The 14,577-nt window shown below is 47.0% G+C and overlaps 1 protein-coding gene across 1 annotated transcript in view; it reads right to left on the bottom strand.

Annotated features, from left to right (window-relative positions):
- The window catches only part of LOC118151565 (maternal embryonic leucine zipper kinase-like), a 34,168-nt gene extending 27,463 nt beyond the window's left edge, over positions 1-6,705 (bottom strand). Inside the window, exon 1 of the mRNA XM_078367997.1 lies at positions 6,600-6,705. The gene's annotated coding sequence lies outside the window, so the exon portion shown is untranslated. The remainder of the gene's footprint in view (positions 1-6,599) is intronic.
- Between the last annotated feature and the right edge of the window lie 7,872 nt (positions 6,706-14,577).

Here is a 14,577-nt window from a genome sequence, read left to right as displayed (position 1 = left end):
CTCTGCCTCAAACTTTATGCAGCTGTAGGAAGAAGGTTTGCAGAGATGTCATAGGACTGAATATCTCCATGCAGGCTCCAGGAACTGCCACGGTCAAGTAGCTTCATGTGTCACAAAATAGTGGAAGCTCAGGTGGGAGAGTGTGGGCCCTGAGTTCAGAAGCCAGGGAAGTCTTGACCCTGGATATCCTGGGGGAGAGTAGATAATGCCTGTCCTTGGGAAGCCCCTTTTCTCCCTTGAAAAGGCTGTGATGGAGATGGGCCCTCTTAGCTCAGCCTACATACAAAGCACAGAGTCCCCATCCCACTGCCTCTCCCTTTCTTGCACTCTGGAGTGAGGGTGGGGACAGACCTTCCAGCACTGTGGATGTAAAATGGGGGTGGGGGGAGGCCTTAACAGAGGCTGCTGAGGACCGTGAGCTCCCCTGCCCGAAATGAGTGAATGACCCTGCTCCTGGGTCACCTGCCTTTGTCTGTCTCACCTATGTGTGTCTCAGCTTCAGAGAAGTAGTTCTGGGTGAATGGGCAGGGCATGCCTGAGTGTGCAGAGGCTTCTGATGGTGGGACTCTGTAGAACTACAGTGGGATGCAGACAAAGAATTGAAAAGGAGGCAAAGTGGTGTGAAGGCTCCGTAGGCGGTGCCATGACCTGGGAGACTCTGACATTCCAACCCCTTCCACAGGCATAGAGGGGCCTATGGCTCATCCTGGCCACCACCCCCACCCCCCAGGGTGTGTCCCTGTTCCAGCTCCCAGACCACAGACCTAAAAACGCATTTTCCCCCAACACAGAGGACCAGACCAGTGAGAAGGCAAAGTGAAAAAGGGAAGATGAATTTCTTAACATCTTTAATAAGCTTGCACATAGTAACCTACTGAATTTTTTTTTTTTTTTTTTTTTGAGACAGAGACGTTTCACGCTTTTGTCCAGGCTGGAATACAGTGGTATAATCTCGGTTCACTGCAACCTCCGGCTCCTGGGATCAAGTGATTCTCCTGCCTCAGTTTTCCAAGTAGCTGAGATTATAGGCACCCACCATCACACCTGGCTCATATTTTACATTTTTAATAGAGATGGGGTTTTGCCACTTTGGCCAGGCTGGTCTCAAACTCCTGACCTCGGGTGATCTACCAGCCTTGGCCTCCCACAGTGCTAAGATTACAGGCATGAGCCACTGCACCTGGCCTACCTATTGAATTTTTAAAAAAATGTGTTGACGATAGGTGAAAAAGCAAGGACTAGAGAACTCCAGGCATGACTCGGGAGTCTGGTGACCTTTAACATACACATAGCCCCAGGACTGCCCCCAGGGGAGAGGTGGTGACTTAGAAGGACCCCAGCAGCTGAGCTGGGGTCACACAGCAAATCTCCCCCAGCTCCTGAGGTCCCTTCTTGCCCCACAGACCAGCAGGGGAAGAGGCAGGCAGCCAGGCAGGCAGGCAGGCAGGATTTTAACACACAAGGCAGCTGGAAGTGACCTGTCCAGAATGGGCAGGGGGTGGGCAGGGCAGGAGCCATCCCCGCTCTGTCTCCCTCTGCTTTCAGCACAGCTTCCTCCTCTCTGGGCCCTCTCCCTATGGGAAAGCAGGAGGTCCCCACAAATCAGGGAGAGAGTGTGAAGTCTCTAGAGGGAGATTCTGTGGCTTGTGCACATACAAGCGCACAGGAGGCCCAGTTTGGGGGGCCTCGTTTCCCCGGTGGAGAGGACCGTGCTAGGCGGTGCCACTGATTTAGATGAAAATGGAAATGGCCCTGTCCCCAGCATGTGGGACTGGTTGGCACTTGGGGTAAAGGGGGCAGTAAGCAACAGTCCCCAGCATGTGGCCTGTCCTAGGGCCAGGTCTGTCTGGGGCCCAGATGACTGAAGCAGCCTCCAAGGTGGACCCAGCAGTGACAGCAGAGCCAGGACCAGCAGGAGGGGCTGGGACCTGGAGCAGAGATCAGCTCCGGTCCCCCTGGGGAGCTCAGGAGAGAGAGTCACAGAGTGACAGCTGAGGATGGGCCATGCCTGGCTGCTGCTGGGTTCCCTCAGAAAACCGATAGGCGAGTTCTGGGACATGGAGGAGCTGGATGTGTGGACCCCACGGCTCAGGCCAGGAGAAGCGCCAAGGGAAACGCTGGCCGACCAACAAGAACATAGGAAGGTGCAAGCAAGCTCTTACTCCTCCGTTACTCAGTTTCCCTTTGGGTGCAGCGAGACCAGCAGTGGAGACCACAGAGACCTCCCACAGAAACCTCACAGAGACATCTCGTACAGAGAGCCTACTGGGACCACTCACTACCGCAGAGAGAGACACACTGCGGCCTCCAGAGACCCCGCAGAGCTCTCAGAGACCTCATGGTGCCCCACAGAGACACAGCACTAAGATTCCCAGAGTCCTCACACAGACCCCTTCAGAGAACCCCACAGAGACCACACTGAGAGACTTCATTGAGTCCCACAGAGACCTCCTGCAAATTTCAGAGACCTTCCTTGGTTCTCACACAGAGCCCTCACACATGACAAAGGCCTCAGAGACTTTACACAGAATCATAAAACAGGGAACTCATGCAAAGACTCATGCAGCTCACCTTGTGATCTCCCTGCCTCAGCCTCCCAAAGTGCTGGGATTACAGGCGTGAGTCACCTCGCCCAGCCTCTCTTTTATTTTTAAGCTGGAGTCCTGCTCTTTCACTCAGGATGGAATGCAGTGGCATGATCTCAGCTCACTGCAATCTCCAACTCCCAGGTTCAAGTCATTCTCCTGCCTCAGCCTCCCTAGTAGCTGGGATACAGGTATGCACCACCACGTGGGCCAAGCTAATTTTTGGTATTTTTAATAGAGACGGGTTTTTACCATGTTGGCCAGGCTGGTCTCAAACTCCTGACCTCAAGTGATTCACCCGCCTTGACCTCCCAAGGTATTGGGATTATAGGCATGAACCACCGCACCCAGACTGGTCCTGTAATTCTTTCTAGGCACCCTGGCCCTGTGAGCTGGAGGAGGACAGGTGGGGCCAGGCCCCAAGCAGCCCCATAGGTGTTGAGTGAATGAGTAGGGGTGGGGAGGGGAGGCTGGGGAAGGCACCGAGTATGTGTTCCTCCCAGCCTTGTCAGGCCTCCATGTCCTGCTGAGCTCTTGCATGGTGGTCCTTTCCCACTTACAGCTCACTGACTTAAACTAGGTCCCAGCCGATGGCCCGGCAGAAGTGTCCTCTCTGTTCTTACCCAGTATGACCTAGATGGGAGCCAATAAGCACATGGAATGAGCATAGCCCTGAGGGGTCAAAAGTGTGTGAGGAAGAAAGGGAGGGAGGGAGGGAAGGAAGGAGGAAAAGAGGCACCAGAGGGAAGGAGGGAGGCAGGAAGGAAGGAAAAAAAGAAGGGAGGGAGGGAGGGAGGGAGGAAGGGGGCAATGAATGACTACACATACAAAGGAATGAGTGAATGAATGCCCAATCCAAGAAATGAGTGAATGAATGTGCACACAATGCAATGAATGAATACACCCACCAAAGAATGAATGAATGCACACAAATGAATTAATGCACACAAAGGAAAGAGCCAATGTATAAACATGCCACTTGTGGGGCATGAAGAGGCCTGAAGAGACCCCCCCAGTTGATGGGCACCATGTTATGTCCTTGCTGAGGGACCTGGACATGCTGGTGCGTGGAAGAAGGGCTTGGGCTTGGGGTGAATTGGCTCACAGGTGACTCATCAAGTGTCGCAAGTAACCCTGAGCAGCTGGCTTCCCCTCCCGAGCCTTAGCCCCACCAGATGTAACATGGATTAGATGAGCGACCTCATGGCACTTTTTTGAAAATTCAGTAGGTGAAACTTGGTGGCTCATGCCTGTAATCCCAGCACTTTGGGAGGCCAAGGCGATTAGATCACTTGAGCCCAGGAGTTTGAGACTAGCCTGGGAAACAGTGAGACCCTGTTTTTGTTAAAAAAACAAAAATGAAAATTCAATGGGGTGCCGGGTGTGCCAGTTCTAGAGCTGTGACATTTGTTTATTTGGTTCAACCCAAGCCACTTCAAACAACTGAGCCCCCCCAGCCAGTGGGCCAGGCCTCTCAGTGTCTCTCTGACTGACGGTGTGTGTGTGTCTCTCCTTCCTTTAACTGTCCTCATTCTTTCCATAACGTGTGTGTGTGTGTGTGTGTGTGTGTGTGTGTGGTGTGTGTGTGTGTGGTCTTTTCTCTCTCATACACACACACCTGTCGAATTTGCATGCTCTGACACACAGACACACAGTCATTTTTCCTTTTAAAAAATTTTTATTTTTAGAGGCACAATCTTGCTCTGTCGCCCAGGCTGGAGTGCAACGGCACAATCACAGATCACTGCAGCCTTGAACTCCTAGGCTCAAGCGATCCTCCTGACTCAGCCTCCTGAGTAGCTGGGACAACAGGCATGCATCCCTATGCCTGGCTAATTTTTTTTTTTGGTAGAGGTGGGGTCTTGCTATGTTGCCCAGGCTTGTACACTCCTGCTTCTATATGTATGTATGCATGTATGTATGTATCCTCTTTTTTGAAAATGATTTCATTGAATCTTTCTTTAAGCACAGACTTTTCTGAAGCTCTGGGGACACCTGGAAGAGGAAGGGAGGGTTCTGGATACCCCCTAGGACCACATTGGCCCTGGGTCCAGGACAAGCCCAGGCAGGAGAAACAGACCCTGCTGAGGGGTCTCCTCTTTGCCTCCTCCCTGGGTCCCAGCTGGGTGGTCTCGGTTCACTGCTGGCCAGGGTCAGGCAGTGCATGGCCAAGTCCACCGCTATGTCATCATTCCAGGGGGAAGGGGCTTGAAGGCTGCATCATGGAGTGTTGGAAACCTGGATTTAGTTGGTAATGACTTGAGCTCAGATTTCAGCTTTTCCACATCCTGGCGACGAGGACTTCGGGTGGGAATTCCTCCTCCGCAAAATGAGAGCTTGTGAGAATTACAGCATGGAATACTATGCAGCCATAAGAAATGATGAGTTCATGTCATCTGTAGGGACATGGATGAATATGGAAACAGCATTCTCAGCAAACTGACACAAGAACAGAAAATCAAACACCACATGTTCTCACTCAGAGGCAGGTGTTGAACAATGAGAACACATGGACACAGGGAGGGGAACATCACACACTGGGGTCTGTTGCGGGGGCCAAGGGAGGGACAGCGGGGGAGGATGGGGAGGTCGGGGAGGGATAACATGGGGAGAAATGCCAGATGTGGGTGACGCGGGGGATGGAGGCAGCAAACCACATTCCCATGTGTGTACCTATGCAACAATCCTGCCTGATCTGTAAATGTAACCCAGAACCTAAAGTACAATTAAAAAAACAAACAGATTTGCAAGGAATCAAGAAGCATTTAAATATCCACATGAAGATAGTCATCAGCAAGACTGATACAGCAAAGAAAAGGAAATCAAATCAGTGATATTAAGAATAAATTGGAGAAGTCCTCCAAGAATGTAGAGGAAAAGGATAACAGAATGAAAGTGATGACGACGAGAGCTCTGCGAAACCCAATTTTAAAACTCCAATATTAATACAATAAAATTTTCAGAATAGAGTAGAACAACAAACTAACGAAAAAAACAACAACAAAGAGAACATTTTTTTCTTGACCTTTAAAAAAATCATGTTCTATAAAAAGAAATCCTCACATCGACATATCCTGGCAGAATATGTATTGAAATGCTGGAAAACTTTAAACCATTCCAGGATCTGAGAAAAGTACTTAGAAATGAATGAAAATCAGGTGGACCCTGGCTTTTCCTCTGTGATAGGAAATTCAGGGAAACACTAGAATACCATCTACATAGTTGAGGGGAAGGGTTAGAAACCCAAGTAACCAGAGATTTTGGAAACACACTTGCGTAGTCTGACATCTGTGAAAATAACACACTTGGCTGTTTTTGCTTTCAGAGTACATATCACCAATAAGCAGATTAAGAAAAATATTACTTTAGTTCAACCATTATGGAAGACAGTGTGACAATTCATCAAGGATCTAGAACCAGAAATACCATTTGACTGGGGTGAGTGTGGTGAGGAGGCAGCAGAGGCAAAAGCCCTGGGGTGAGTGTGGTGAGGAAGCAGCAGGGGCAAAGGCCCTGGGGTGAGGGTGGTGAGGAGGCAGCAGGGGCAAAGGCCCTGGGGTGAGTGTGGGGAGGAGGCAGCAGGGGCAAAGGCCCTGGGGTGGGTGTTGTGAGGAGGCAGCAGAGGCAAAGGCCCTGGAGTGAGTGCGGTGAGGAAGCAGCAGGGGCAAAGGCCCTGGGGTGGGTGTTGTGAGGAGGCAGCAGAGGCAAAGGCCCTGGAATGAGTGGGGTGAGGAAGCAGCAGAGGCAAAGGCCCTGGGGATGTAGGGTAACCTGCGACCAGCACCCTGGACCAGGGACAAAAAGGAACAGAAGAATGGAAACCAGCGCTGCCACCCTACGGCTCAACTGTAGCTGCCACCTGCACAAGGCACATCAAAAGCAGTGGCAATCCCAGCTCTGCCTGCCATAAAAAGGGTCCCTGGGGGGACCCAGGGACCAAGGCCGCCTCAGAGGCTGCCACCTGGCCACCTCTGCACCCATCCCTGCCCTGGTGGCAGCCAGTCACGCTCCTACCTCTCCGGCGCTCTGCAGTCTCCATCGCTGCCACCTACTGAAGCGAGGCGAGCCGTGGTGCCACAGGCTCCAGCCTCCAGCATGCAGCAGATAGCTCTTCCTTCTCATGGCATGGAGCAACTGGGCGGGCAAAGCCAGGAAAGCCTAGAACGGGACACAAGAGAATGGTAGCATTAGACCCCCACCTTGTCCTGCTGGCCACTGGGTGGCATGGGCCAGTTTCAGTGAAGGCACTCACACTCACCCTCCAAAGGCCACAGCATCTCTTTTTGGCCCAAACTGGCTACGGAGTAGAGACTGGAGACACCATGGTGCCTGGGCTTCCCACTCCACAGGAACCACTGGGACCACCCAGGCTGTGCTCCAGAAGCAGGAGCAGCAGAAATGCAGCCCCAGCCAGCCCTCCCCACCCATGTACTGGTTCCCATTCCTGAGACCTCCACCCACAGGGCCCTGTCACCCCATGGTGACTGCTACAGAAATGTGTGCCCGCCATGCAACAGCAGATGGCCTATTAGAGTTTAGAGTCCAGGCAGAGGAGGACTGCTCTCTCAGAGACCACTGCTGTCACTGAAACCTCCATCACCTGCCACCAGCAGTGCAGCTTCCGACAGAGCCCGCTGCCACTGGCAGTGTAGCCCCAGGATAGCACCAACACCCCATCCCCCACCACCGGCAGTGTAGCACGTCATGGCAGCCCCTAATCTGTCCCTGCCTTTGACACTGCAGCACTCCATGGCACCTGCAAACCACCCCCCTACCATGGGCAGCACAGCCCTGGATAGCACCCCAACAGGCTCCCTGGGGTGGGCAGTGTAGCCACAGATAGCGTCCCCAAGCAGACCCCCACTACAGGCAGTGATGCCCCCATATGGCACCCAAACCACCCCCCACTGTGGGTGCTGCAACCCTGAATAGTGACTGCCCTAACTCACTCCCCAACCAACTCCCTGCCTTGGGCAGTGCAGCCACCGATAGCACTCCAAACTCCCTCTCCACCTTGGGAAGTACCCCCATGGCTAGCTCAGGTAGCCCCTGATAGCACCCAACCTGCCCCTGCCACAACCCACGCAGCCCGGAATAGCACACGCACCCGCTCTTTACCAGGCAGCGCAGATCCCTGAGAGAACCTGGCCCACCCGCGGCCTCCCCACCACTCAGGCTGTGTATCCGGCCCCAAGAGTGCCCCCACCAACCCTCTACCCCACTCCACAGGCAGTCCAACCCTGTGTAGCTCTCCCAACAAGCCCCCCAACCTCTGTCTCAGTGTAGTCCCCATGACGCCTTTAACACCACCCCTCCCCCCCACCAGCAGTGCAGCACCCCCTAAACCATCCTCCACCGCCAGCATTGCAGCCCCAGACAGTGCCCCCAACCCACTCCCCATGTGGGCGATGCAGCCTTGGATAGTGCCCCCAACCAGCTCCCAGACACAGGCAATGATGTCGTGGATCTCACACCCACCCCCCGACCCCCGACTGGGGGCAACGTAACACCTGACAGCACCCGGAACCCATCCCTCACCGCTGGCAGTGCTGCACCCCATAGTGCCACCAACCCATCCCAGGCAAAGCAGGGAGCCGCGGAGAAGGAGCAGGGAGGTCTGGAGGATTCCCGGTGGGGTACAAGTCCTCGCCACTTACCGCAGAGACCTGTCTCGTCCTCCACCATCACGTTGAAGCCAATACGCTTCTCCAAAGAAACTAGCTCTGACCGCGCCGCCGCCTACGCCGACTTCCCTCCTGCCGGGCTGGGGCCGCCATCGCCGCCGCTGACTTCCCCGTGGCCAGGCCGGCTGGGGCCCGCTGCCGACGCTGCCGCCGACTTTTCAAGGGCTGCAGCCTTCTCCGTCACCGCCGCCCCCACCGCCCCCACCGCCGACGCCCCCACCGCCCCCACCGCCGACTTCTTGAGGGCCGGGAGGCCTTCTCTAGGGGAACTCACTGACAGGCACTCGCCTCAAGGCTGAGGCACCACACCCTCTTGAAGGGGCCCGCAGCTCAGCCTGGCTAGAATAGCTTCGGGTTGGATGAGAACAAGTTTTAGGTTAGCCAATCAGACCATAGAAATAAAGCCCAGTTAGAGTAGACCTTGAAGTTTGCTCTCATCCAATCCGAACATGTAGTCTAGGAACCCCGAATATAAAGGATGCCAAGCGGGAGTCTCGCCATTTCAGACACGGGCCCACCTGCTCCGAGCTCGCTTCGAGGAGAAATGGGAGTAGTCGACCACCGCCCATGCTGGAGGCTAGAGTCTGTCTTATGAGCTCTGCTCGCCTCGCTGTTGTAGTTGTTGGCACTGACGGAGACTACGGCACAGCTAGAAAGGTAAGATGGTGGGATAGGTTCACCATCTTGGCCCACACAGCCTTAGGCATGGGGAACAACTTGGGAGTGACCTGCAATGGGCAGTGAGCACTATCCAGGGTGTCACTGCTGGTGTTGCGGGGGCTGGAGTGGGGGTGTTATTTGAGGCGCCACAGCCCGCGTAGGGGAGAGGGTTGGGGGCCCTTTCCTGGGGTGTGCTGCCCATTGCTGGGGGCTGGGATGGGGCCTGTCCCAAGCGGTACTGCCAGCAGCAGTGGGGCTCCTATTTGAGATCCTGCAATGGCTCCTCACTGCTCTCAGGATAAATGTGTACTTTTTATTCTGACCTACACAATCTGGTTCTGTCCAACTTTGTGTTGTGTCTCTGTGCTCCTTGCTCACTACACTCCATCTGCTCTAATATTCCAGCTTCTTAAACATGCTAACTTCACTCCTATTGACAACTGAATGCAACGTCGGATCCTGGATTAGATCTTAGCCCAGAATAGGTCTTCAGTGGAAGAACTGGCAAAATTTGAATAAGGTCTCTGGTTTCGTGAATGGTAGCGTGATGTTCATTTCCTGATTTTGATCATTGGAGTAACAGTGAGATACTAACATTTGGGAAAACACAATAAAGGGTATATGGACATCTCTACTATTTTTGTAACTTTTGTAAGTTAAAATTGTTTCAAAATGAGTTAAAAAATTAAAAGGAAGTTTTCTCTTTCAGCTGGGAAAATGGCAATGAATTAATATGACGGTGAAGTGATGACTAAAATTCTACATTGCTCCGAAAGCAAGTAAGAAAATCAGTGGTCATAGAGAAGTTCTTTCATGAAGTAATAAAAATAAAAATTATTATATTAAGCATTTTCTCTTTTCTTTTCCTCCCCTCCAAATGAAAAAACATACTATTCTCCATTTTATTCTACCTAACAATATATCTTTTGAATGACTCTTGTATTTTAAACCTAAAATTTGATTAAGCTTTACTTAATAAAAAAGATAGTATAGGTCACAATGATATTTGATGCAAAGCTTGGAAAGACAGAATCTTATTGATCCAAGAGCTTTTAGAATTTCAAAGTACTATTCCGGTTGTTATTCTACTCATTTAAGATAGGGAAATCAACATTTACATTCTGGCAACCTCAGAAGTACAGTGAACAAAGGGCACCAGCCAGGTAGGGCAAAGGTCCATGGGCGCCCTGTTGCTGTTACATATTTATCAGATGCATGCTGTGTTATATTACATTATTTTTCTCTTCGATGTTTACTGAGGAAAAACAAGTATCTCCTCGGGCAAGTCAACTGTTAACTTTGCAGTTTTTATTTAATCTCCCTGGAATGTAACCCTTAACTTTAAAGAATGTAATGGCCATAAAACTTATAAAGCATGTTTCTTAAGGAAATCGTTCATACCTGTTTGTTTAATCTATCAGATATGAATGTTATAGAAAATTGAATTTATCCACTTAAGCTAGATGAACTTTCCACCTTTCTGATCAGAAATAGACCATCTTATAGTATAGATTCTGTTATTAATCAGAATATTTCATTTAGACTTTTTCCATTAAACTTTTTCTTAGAGGCTATTCAAAATAAAGGTGCTTCTAGCAGTTTCAAATCTAAATATGATGCAAAGCCTTGGTCTTCCATGGTATCCTTTGAATGAGCCAAACTTATTTAGCCATTCCCCTATAATTAAATAGCTATGATGTTTCTCACATCTCCATTTAAAAACAATATTGTGATGAATGTCGTGTCTGTATATGTAAATAGTAGGATAAATACCTATCAGTAGAACTTCAAAAGGTATATGCAATCAGTATTTTCATGTGTATTTAAAATTTTCCATCCATACAAAGGTTGCTAATGTATCTTATTTTTATAAAATTTAAAACATAATTTTATATGCCTCTTTTAACCAGTAATATGATACAAAGATTTTTTTTTAAAGTAACATTGCTTCTCTTCCCCCATTGTCTCTGTCATCTATCCTACTCCCTGAGGTAGTTCATGTTATTGAAAGGGAGTGTTTCATCCCAAACATATTGCTTCTGCATACATATATCAGCATACATACATATATATGTATACACACGTATGTATAGTGTACATATATATGAGCACATATTAATATATCCCCATGCACATACAAGCATGATTTTGTTAATATTTACTGAAATGGAATGATACTCCATATAAACAAATTGTTTATTTCACTTCATACCACTTATAATTGTTATTCTACAAATCAGTACATATAAAATTCATATTTACATATACTCTATCTTTCTGTTATAATTTTCTGCATGCACATGTATGCATATACATATATTCATACACATAGAACTTAATCTAAACAGGATTTTTTTGGGGGGGTAATATGGTTTGGCTGTGTCCCCACCCGATTCTCCTGCCTCAGCCTTCCAAGTAGCTGGGATTATAGGTGTGTGCTACCATGCCTGGCTAATTTTTGTAGTATTAGTAGACACAGGGTTTCACCATGTTGGCCAGGCTGGTCTAGAACTCCTGACCTCAGTTGATCCACCTGCCTTGGCCTCCCAAAGTGCTGGGATTACAGGCGTGTGCCACCGCAACCAGCCTACTGGTGGTATTACCCAGGGCTATGAATAGCTAAGTTATACCTTAGACGCAAAGCAGTACTATTAACAAGATGCAATATGTAAACTCATCCTTCTCCTATCATTAGTTCAGAATTAATTTTAATCTAGGTATTGTATACTGCTTCCAAAAACTCACTAACCACAATTAAATTATGAAAGTACATCTGCAAATTTATGGATAGCAATACACAATCCAAAATATGAGTTTGCTATAAAAATACAATATATGGTTAGAATCATATTAATTATAAGTAACCAGAACTGTTAACAACAAATTAATATTAAAATTTATTGAATTTGATATTTCCATAACTGAATTAAACTAATTTAATAAGCGATGCTAACAAGTCTAAAAATATCAAACTAGAGTAAAGTTTATTGTTAAACATACAAACTATAATCAATATACTTTCTTACATTTCTTGATAATATGTTGAATTTACCTGTTGAGCATGTTTGAAAGAGGTGCTTAGTCAATCTTTCTGTCGCTTTTGAAGACACGATGAAATAGTTATATCTCTATTATGGAATACCATGAAGTGGTTTAAAAAATGAATGATGTATGGCCAAGCATGGTGGTTCATGCCTGCAATCCCAGCACTTTGGAGGCAGAGGTGTGCAGATCACCTGAGGTCAGGAGTTCAAGATCAGCCTGGCCAACGTGGTGAAACCCCATCTCTGTTAAAAATACAAAAATTAGCCAGGCATGTTGGCAGGTGCCTGTAATCCCTGCTACTTGAGAGGCTGAGGCAGAAGAATCGCTTGAATCTGGGAGGTGGGGGTTGCAGTGAACTGAGATTGTGCCACTGCACTCCGGCCTGGATGCCAAGAGCAAAACTCCATCCCCCCACACCCAAAAAAGATATATGTCTAATTCTAGTGAGAAGGACAGATTATCAGTGCATATTGTCAAGTGAAGAAAGCAAGTTCCAGAACAAAGTCTATGTATGTTCCTATTTATTAAAAACAAAAGCCACATTTGTATACAAATGTACTTTATGTTTCCGTTACAATTTTATGAATGCACATGTATGCAAATACTTATATTTATATACCTAAGACTTAGTCTAAACAGGAATATTATTTCAGGAAGGAAGCTTGCTTCTCCTATAGTAAAATATCTAACATGGCGGGGGCAAAGACAATATTGGACCAAAAAAATCTGGATCTATGTCTATTAAATTATTCACAGTGGTTATATAATATCAGTGAAGGGAAGTAAAATTCAGACAGTGAAAGAGACTTCACATTTTACCCTAATATGTTTTACCGTTTGAATTTTTTTATAAGTATAGTACATTTAAGTATAATATATAGTTTACATATAAATACTACATACATATACACACACACATACATATGTATATATTTAAATTTTTTAAATTTAATTTTTAAAAATAAGAAACAAGGTCTCTGTCACCCAGTTTGGAGCGCAGTGCTATGCTCATAGCTCACTGTAACCTCAAACTCCTGGGCTCGAGCTGTCCTCCCACCTCAGCCTCCTGAGTAGCTGGGACTACTGGTGCATGCCACCATGACCAGCTAAGTTTTAAAATTTTGTAGAAACAGGGTCTTGCTATGTTGCCCAGGTTGGCTTTGAACTCAAGGTATCCTTTCCCCTCAGCCTCCCAAAGTGCTTGTATTATAGGCATGAGCCACTGTGCACAGCCTACTTATGTTATTTTAAAAAAAATTAAATAAGTTGGTTAGAATTAGTTTCAGTGGCATAAACAGAAACTTAAACAATATGAAAGCTTATTTCCATCTCCCTCTGCCAGGTGAACACACAGTGTTCATCCCCTCAGGAGGACACAGCTTTTGAGGCACCATCTTGGAAGCAGAGACCAACCCTCACCAGATGCAAACTTCCTGGCACCTTCATTTTGGATTTCATAGCTTCCAGAACTGTGAGAAATAAATTTCTATTACTTATAAATTACCCAGTATTGAATATTGTGTTGTAGTAGCACAAAAGGTCTAAGTCAATGACTGATTGAGAGACAGAGCAATAGGACTCAAAAGACATTGGTCTTGAAGCCAGAAAGACCTGGCTTTGCCAGTAGCATGGTATTTCAGTCAAGTATGATTAAACACTCTTTGAGGGAATAGAAAGGAGAAGGAAGAATGAAGACGTATCATTTGTTTTGGTGTCTTTTACTTACATTTAAGGAATTATGAGCAGATGCCTATGGATTTTGGAATATGCTTGTCTAAAACTATAAAAATTAGAAAGTGAAACTTAAAGTCATAAATGTCAGTTTGAAATATCCCATGACAATCAAAGAAGTTACTTAGACTCTCTTGTAAACTATACACCATAAGTCATTGCAAAACATTTTTTTTCATTTTGCCCAACCTCCACTCCTGTCACCCCACCCACTCCTGTCACCCCGCCCACTCCTATAGTATCTAAAAGATAGTTTCTTTAGTTTCTTTTACAGAGAATGGTGTACCACTCAACTTGTCAACCTGAGGGCTTTGAATGGTGTTTTCTTTTTCTTTTTTTAAATTTCATGGCAAGCTGGTTTACAAGTGACTCAACTGTAAGCTAAGACTTACTAATTGCATTGTTTAGCCACCAAAGATAATGAATTCAAACAATGTTACTTACAACCTTTAATGTCACACTCCGTAAAAACATTGAAATGTACAATTTTCACCTGCTAGAAGTTTTCAGCATTCTGGAGAGGAAATATTCTTTCCTGTCCTTATTGTGGTTGTATATCTTACAAGAGGACGATGTGGCACTTGAATATTGATATTCTACCTTACCAAAGCAGTCACAAGAATACAAGCTATTGGCCCTTGACCTTTCAGATATGCTCCCAACAAGTTCATGTGTGTCCAATGAAAAATCTTAAATAAACTGATAAACTTTAAACATTTAATTTTTTTCTTATTTTTATATTTTATTTTTAAACATTTAATTTAAAAAAAATTTATTTGCCACAGCTAGATAAGAGGAACTGGGTTAATTTTGAAACTCAGTTTCCTTTCCTCTAAACCAGTAGCTATTGCTGGCCACTAGTATGTTCTTTC

The sequence above is a fragment of the Callithrix jacchus genome, chromosome 1 (assembly GCF_049354715.1).
Source record: "Callithrix jacchus isolate 240 chromosome 1, calJac240_pri, whole genome shotgun sequence".
Classification (NCBI taxonomy): domain Eukaryota; kingdom Metazoa; phylum Chordata; class Mammalia; order Primates; family Cebidae; genus Callithrix; species Callithrix jacchus.
This window is presented reverse-complemented; position numbering and strand designations above follow the sequence as displayed.